Source organism: Chiloscyllium plagiosum, chromosome 6, assembly GCF_004010195.1.
Source record: "Chiloscyllium plagiosum isolate BGI_BamShark_2017 chromosome 6, ASM401019v2, whole genome shotgun sequence".
In the NCBI taxonomy this organism is placed as follows: Eukaryota; Metazoa; Chordata; class Chondrichthyes; order Orectolobiformes; family Hemiscylliidae; genus Chiloscyllium; species Chiloscyllium plagiosum.
The window spans coordinates 1,936,764-1,943,847 of NC_057715.1; the positions used below are offsets into that span (position 1 = coordinate 1,936,764).

Sequence of the window (7,084 nt, forward strand, 5' to 3'; positions counted from 1 at the left end):
GGATTGAAGAGCAACCCATTTACCCCTTCACCTAACACTATGGGCAATTTAGCATGGCCAATTCACCTGACTTGCACAGCTTTGGATTGTGGGAGGAAACCGGAGCAAACCCACACAGACATGGGGAGAATGTGCAAACTCCACACAAACAGTTGCCTGAGTCGGGAATTGAACCCGGGTCTCTGGCGCTGTGAGGCAGCAGTGCTAACCATTGTACCACCATGCCGCCCAATGAAGGTTATTGTAGCTGCCCACATCAGGCAAGTATTCCATCGTAGTCTTGCCTTGTAGATGGTCGACAGGCTTTGGGGAGTCAGGAGGTGAGTTACTCACCACAGAATTCTCAGCTTCCTGACTTGTTCCTGTTGTCACAGTATTTACATGGCCAGTTCAGTCTCTGGGAAATGGAAACCCCAAGGATGTCGATGGTAGGTAGGTCATGATGACAATGCAAAATGTCAAAAGGAAATCGCTGGATTCTTTCAAGTCAGAAATGGTAATTCACTGGCCCTGGTAAGGTATGAATGTTATTCGCTACTTTTCAACCCAAGTCTGAATAGTATCCAGGTATTGCTGCATATGGGCACAGAGCACTTCAGATCTGAGTAATTGCAAATGTAACTTTACCATCATCAAGCAAACATTTCCAGTTATGACTGTATGATGGGGGGGAAGGTCATTGGTGCAGCAGCTAGCCGTAGGATACTGGTGGAACCCAAAGTCAATATTGGTAAACAGATCATTACTGCCAAAGTGCCACTTGACAGTGCTGCTAACAATACTTGTAACCACTTTGCTGACAGTTTAGTTGCCTGATAAATCAATGATTAGAATATGGGGAATAAATGCAATATTTCAAAATTTACAAACAACAATATCAGGTGGAAATGAAAGTTGCAAGGACAATGCACAGACGTTTCAAGGGCATTCAGAAAGGCAATGTGAATGTAAGTCTTCATACATTTTTCATTTTTTGGTTTACTAACAGAATTTGAAGGCACTGCGTCAATTGAAGATCAGGGAAGTTTTGCCAAGTACAAACAGCTGTTGCACTCTGTTGAATTGTGTTTGACAATGTTGCTTTGTGGAAGGAGAGAGAAGTCAAGACTGAATGGCACCAAGAATCTTTCAAGACAGCAAGAGCCAATACCCATCATGTACAGGACAAATGTGGTGTACAAGATTCCAAGCAGAGATTGCATGAAACACTATATAAGACAAACAGGCAGACAACTAGCAATCCACATCCGTTAACACCAACTAGCTACTAAGTGCCACAACCAGCTGTCCCTAGTAGCCGTAGACACAGATGACAAGGACCACAAATTCAACTGGGACAACACAACGATCGTAGGACAAGCTAAAAAGAAGACAGCTGGAGAAGTTCTGGAAGCAAGCCACTCATCCACAGACTTCATCAACAAGCACATAGACCTGGACCCAGTGTACCGGCCACTACGATGAATGACCGGAACCGGCAACGGGAAGCAGCAGGAACGGAACCAAATAAATTCCAGAAGACACAGTACAGCAGCTCTTCACAGGAGGCTCCAAAACACTGAAGATGTCACCCAGATAGGGGAGGAAACGTCTGCAAATCAACTTCCCAGCTCGGTGAACATACCCACAATACCCACAACAACCAGAATCTTTCAAGGTTTGTGAAGGTTTGTAGCTCAGGTTGAGGTTTAGGGTGTAGGTTTGCTCACTGAGCAAACCTACACCCTAAAAATCTTTCAAGTTAAGGAAATTCTGAATGGAGACAGCTTCCTGATTGGTTGAGTTGCAGTGTTAAAAAGTGCTTAGGTGTCAAGAGTGAAAGCCTTTAGCCGGTAGAGAGCATCTTCTCAGTCCCTTTCTCGCTCCCTCTGACTGGAGAAATGCAGATTACCCAGAAAGCTTCAGAGAGAAGATTGATCCATCATTCAAACGAAAGATGACCTTCCTGTTACAAAGGTGCCTCACTGTTGCAAAAAATTAAAGGACTGTGAGAAGAAAATGGACTTTCTACATCGGATCTTTAGTGCTTTGTTTACCTGGTCTATATTCATTAAAACATCCACATGTTTTAATGCGGCTTTTAGCATCTATTAATTGTAAGTTTGCATGCATTTGAAGGGATGGAAATGTGTTCCTGGAGAAGCGCAGCAGGTCAGGCAGCATCTAGGGAACAGGAGAATCGACGTTTCGGGCAACCTCTACAAAGGTTTCAGTGAGTAACTTTCCTCATTCCTGAAGAAGGGCTAATGCCCGAAACGTCGATTCTCCTGTTCCCTGGATGCTGCCTGACCTGCTGCGCTTCTCCAGCAACACATTTCCATCTCTGATCTCCAGCATCTGCAGACCTCACTTTCTCTTCATGCATTTGAAGGGGTATAGTTTAAACTGCATTAATGACAATTTTGTTTTCTACTGTTCTTATTAAAGTTGTACATTACAAAAGGAGTTATTTTTTATAAAAGTAAATCTGTTGTGCTGTTTACATCCTGCTTAGCAGCCATTCAGGTAAATTGGGTTTTGGTGGTCTCATTGGAATTCTTACACATTTAGAGAGTTTGTGTTGATTTGAAGAACCTCATTGTATGATTACCAACACTTTTCTTCATTCAAGTTGTGACAGAGTGCAGTAGGCAAGAACCTGCTGGATGGAATACAATGTGCAGAAACATGAGCTTATCCATTTCTGTAAGAAAAACATAACTTTTCTTAAGTTATTGGATGGGCATGATTGCACTGGAGCAGATGCGGAGCAGATTCACCAGGATGTTGCCTGTGATGAAAAGTCTCAGTTATGAGGAGAGATGAGGTGGGCTTGGTTTGTTTTCCCTGGAGCAGAGTAGGCTGTGGGGGAACTGATGGAGGATGCAAAATTGGGAAACTCTTCCCCATTGCAGATGTGTCCAGGACCAGAGGGCATAGGTTTAAGGTGAGGAGGAAGTGGTTTACAGGAGATCTGAGTAAAAGATTTTTCACCCCGAGGCAGGTAAAAATATGCCTAAGAGGATGGTGGAGGCAGGTTCTCTCACAACACTTAGGAAGCATCTGGATGAAGACTTAAGATGGAGCATAGTAGGAGATGGACAAGAGCAGGTAAATGGGATTGGTGTATTTCAATGTTTGTTGTTGGTATAGACATGGTGGGCCAAAGGGCTTGTTTGGTGCTGTATGACTAGATTGAGGGGGTTGGGAAATGTTGTACTTCAACAGGGATTGGGTATCTTTGTTCGTTAATCACAAAATTATCATGCAGCTAAAAAGGCAAATGGCATGTTGGTCATTATTCTAAGAGAATTTAGTATCAGGAGTGAAGATACCTTACAACAATTACAATGACTCTTGGTGAGAGCACAACAGGAGCAGTGTTTGTAATTTTGGTCTCCTTATCTATGGAAAGAGATATACACCATAGAGGGAGGGTAACAATGGCTCACCAAATTTACTCTGAGAATGCAGGCACTGTCCTACAAGGAATGATTGAACAGCAGGGGCCCATTTTCTCTGGTGTTTAGAAGAATGACAAGCCATCTCATTCAAACATATAGAATCTGAACAGGGTTTGACATTCAACAAATCAGATGCTGGATGTTTCGATTTTCCTGGACATTGTGTTTAGAACTGGGGACATTGCCTTACAACAATCCAATTAGAAATTTTGGCTGATGATGATGGCAAATGTTTTAGCTGCATCAATTCCACTGCGTTTCTGGGCTTCCCATTCATTGAGAATGGGAATTCGTTGTGAATCCTTCTCCCCCGGCTGGTTAACTGCCCATTGTCATTTCAACTGTTGAGGAAGGACTGTCGAGCTTTGATGTGCACTGCTGGCAGTGGGATTCCCTAACTCCCTCATGCTACTTTTGTTTCTTAGCTTTCATGTAGCCCTGGTATAGCTTCAAGGGGTAAGCACGACATTTAGATGTAGCTGCTAGGCTCTCCTGTACTTCCTGAATTAGGTTGGTTACGTGTTGATAGTCATAGTAAAGGCACATCTTGAACTATTATACTGATTGTATCTGAATACAATTCTGTTACTGGGGTTGGCTGTACCTCATGGATGGCAGCTGTCGGGTATTAGATCTTTTCTGAAGCCATGCCGCTTTGCACTTTCTCAGCTACATTTAAGGTCCTATAAATACTTCCACCATTCAACACTACCCATCAAAGGCAGCAAACCTACACAGCAGCATCTCATTCCGGCAACATTTTACCAACAGTGAATTATTTTTGCAGATTATTTCATTTCAGAACTAAACATGGAACATATACAAGAATAATGTATGCCATTCAAATGAAACTGGTAATAGTCCACATTGTTGATAATAGTGGAACTATTTATAACACTATAAGAAAATGTTGAATGAAAGTTGCTGTAAACGTGCTTGACCCTCAACTGTCCTCTGGACAAATAGGGATGGGCAATAAATGGTGACCAAGGCAGCAATACCCACATCCCTTGAATGAATAAAGAAAATTCAATTTACCTCTGAGGAGAGATTTGCTTTTATATTTAATAATCACGTTAACAATACATAATCTGAAAGTAAATTCCATCTAAAAGGTTTTTCTACACCAAAGAATTTAATTCTTGAACTACTTTATGCTGATATTTTGTATCAAAACTGTTAAACTGAACACAATATTTTAAAAATGTACTTCAAAAGGGTCATTTTAAATTAAATATTTCATAAACTTCCCTAAACCTTTTCCCAATCTCTCGTCCACAAATTGTTTTATTGTATGGTTTTGGATCAAACCTCGAAAAGGCACAAGTGTATGCCTCTTGCATATTTAATAAGGTCTTCTATGAACTAAAATTTTTACTTTTAAAAAGATGTCAAACAAAAAAATTCAGATATTATATCAAATCTTTGTGATTGCAGAATATTGTAGTTCAATACAAAAAAAAACAAATAATACAATGCACTACAATTTTTATGAACAAGATTTTAAAAATTAATTATTTTATCTACGAGTTCTTTTTGCTGATGTTATACACTGCAAACTAAAGTCCATCATTGTGTGTTCTTTGCACGTTGCTACATCTTCAAAATTTGTAAAATAAATGGCTGGAAACAAGTTCTGCTTCTGGAACCTTTCTCTGCTGAACCTGAAGAAAAGGAGAGACAAAGAGAAACTTTAATATACAGAATCCACCGCATGGCACTTCCGAACATTTTTAAAGTTTCCACAACATAACTGTTCCATACTGAAAAAGGCACCAATGCCTTCAGAGCAACTAATTACATGGTCCACTGTAAATCTTGAAACACACCAAACAAAAACAAGCAAGATGTGAATTGGTTCCAAATACAAGTGATAATATACGTTGCAGGGGTTCTAAGACCACAGTTAAGATCCATATGCTAGCAGATGATGAACTTTGCAACACTTATTAATAACTTTGGGGTAGAAAGAAAAGGTAGTTCAGCCTAATTTTCAGGTGATAGAATAACAGGTGCAAAGGCAGGTTGAGAGAGAGAGAGACAGCAAGTGGGGTCGATGTTAATCATGATTTGGAGATGACTACCATCGACACCACTTACTGCTAACTCAAAGTGGAAAGGATCTACAAGAAGATCGCACACTTTGACAACCTCCAAATCATCACATTTAATCTGATTACTTACTCTTGATATACATTTCTCAATCCAAGTCACCCTGCAATTCAGACTTTTGACTGCAACAATGATTTTGGAATAATACACCATTAAATAATATTTAATCAAATTTTGTTTAAACTTGTGCTGTTCATTAAGATTGAAAATGTTTAATTTGTTTGGAAAATACATATCTGAACAATACAGTGAACCACTTAAATGAGAAGTGGACAAATCCACATAAATAAAAACATGCCAGAGATTCAACTGGGTCGCCATCAGCACAGTGGAGCATCACAGTGACTCGGTGGTTAGCACTGCTACCCCTCAATGCCAGGGACCAAGCTTTGATTCGAGTGTCTGCGTGGGTTTCTTTTGGGTGCGTTGGTTTCCTCCCACAGTTCAAAGAAGTGCAAGTTAGGCAGATTGGCCATGGGAAATACAGGGTTACAGAGAAAGGAAAGGGGTTGGGTCTGGATGGAATGCTGTCAGTGTGGACTAGATGGGCCAAACGGTCTACTCTGATGCAGATCCACTGTATGGATTCGCGGGCCACCATCTTCTCAATGGCAAATCGGGGTTGGGCAATGAATAATGGCAATGCCAAGATCCAATGAATAAAACAAAATTCATCCCTAAAACCTAAGTCATGTACTGAAGCATTCAGAGTATTCCCTTCCTCTGAGTGGCTAAACTTAAACGGCTTTCTGAAATCTAAGTAATAAACCTTAGACTGTGCCAATCACCATGAATTAAAATCTGGCCTCATTCACTCTTGATGGTACATTGGTTAAGTAGATGGTAAGGCAGCAAAGGTTATATATCTTGTGCTCAGGTGTCTAATGACTGGCAGGGTAACACACAGACATCATGTAATCAAGTTTGGGGGGGGTACATTGGTTAAGTAGATGGTAAGGCAGCAAAGGTTATATATCTTGTGCTCAGGTGTCTAATGACTGGCAGGGTAACACACAGACATCATGTAATCAAGTTTGGGGGGGGGGGGGGGGGGGAAATGTAGAAATTAGCCACTGAATGCCAGAGAGGAGGGGGAGTGGCATTTTTGATAAGGGATAGCATTACAGCTGTGTTGAGGGAAGATATTCCCGGAAATATATCCAGGGAAGTTATTTGGGTGGAACTGAGAAATATGAAAGGGATGATCACCTTATTGGGATTGTTATTATAGACCCCCTAATAGTCGGAGGGAAATTGAGAAACAAACTTGTAAGGAGATCTCAGCTATCTGTAAGAATAATAGGGTAGTTATGGTAGGGGATTTTAACTTTCCAAACATTGACTGGGACTGCCATAGTGTTAAGGGTTTAGATGAAGAAAATTTCTTAAGTGCGTACAAGACAATTTTCTGATTCAGTATGTGGATGTACCTACCAGAGAAGGTGCAAATCTTGACCTACTCTTGGGAAATAAGGCAGGGCAGGTGACTGAGGTGTCAGTGGGGGAGCACTTTGGGGCCAGCGACCATA

General features: G+C 41.0%; 1 protein-coding gene across 1 annotated transcript in view; it reads right to left on the reverse strand.

The window, feature by feature from the left end:
* Positions 1–4,498: 4,498 nt before the first annotated feature.
* Positions 4,499–7,084, reverse strand: part of tdrd3 (tudor domain containing 3) — a 143,112-nt gene continuing 140,526 nt past the window's right edge. Inside the window, exon 14 of the mRNA XM_043691162.1 lies at positions 4,499–5,107. The gene's annotated coding sequence lies outside the window, so the exon portion shown is untranslated. The remainder of the gene's footprint in view (positions 5,108–7,084) is intronic.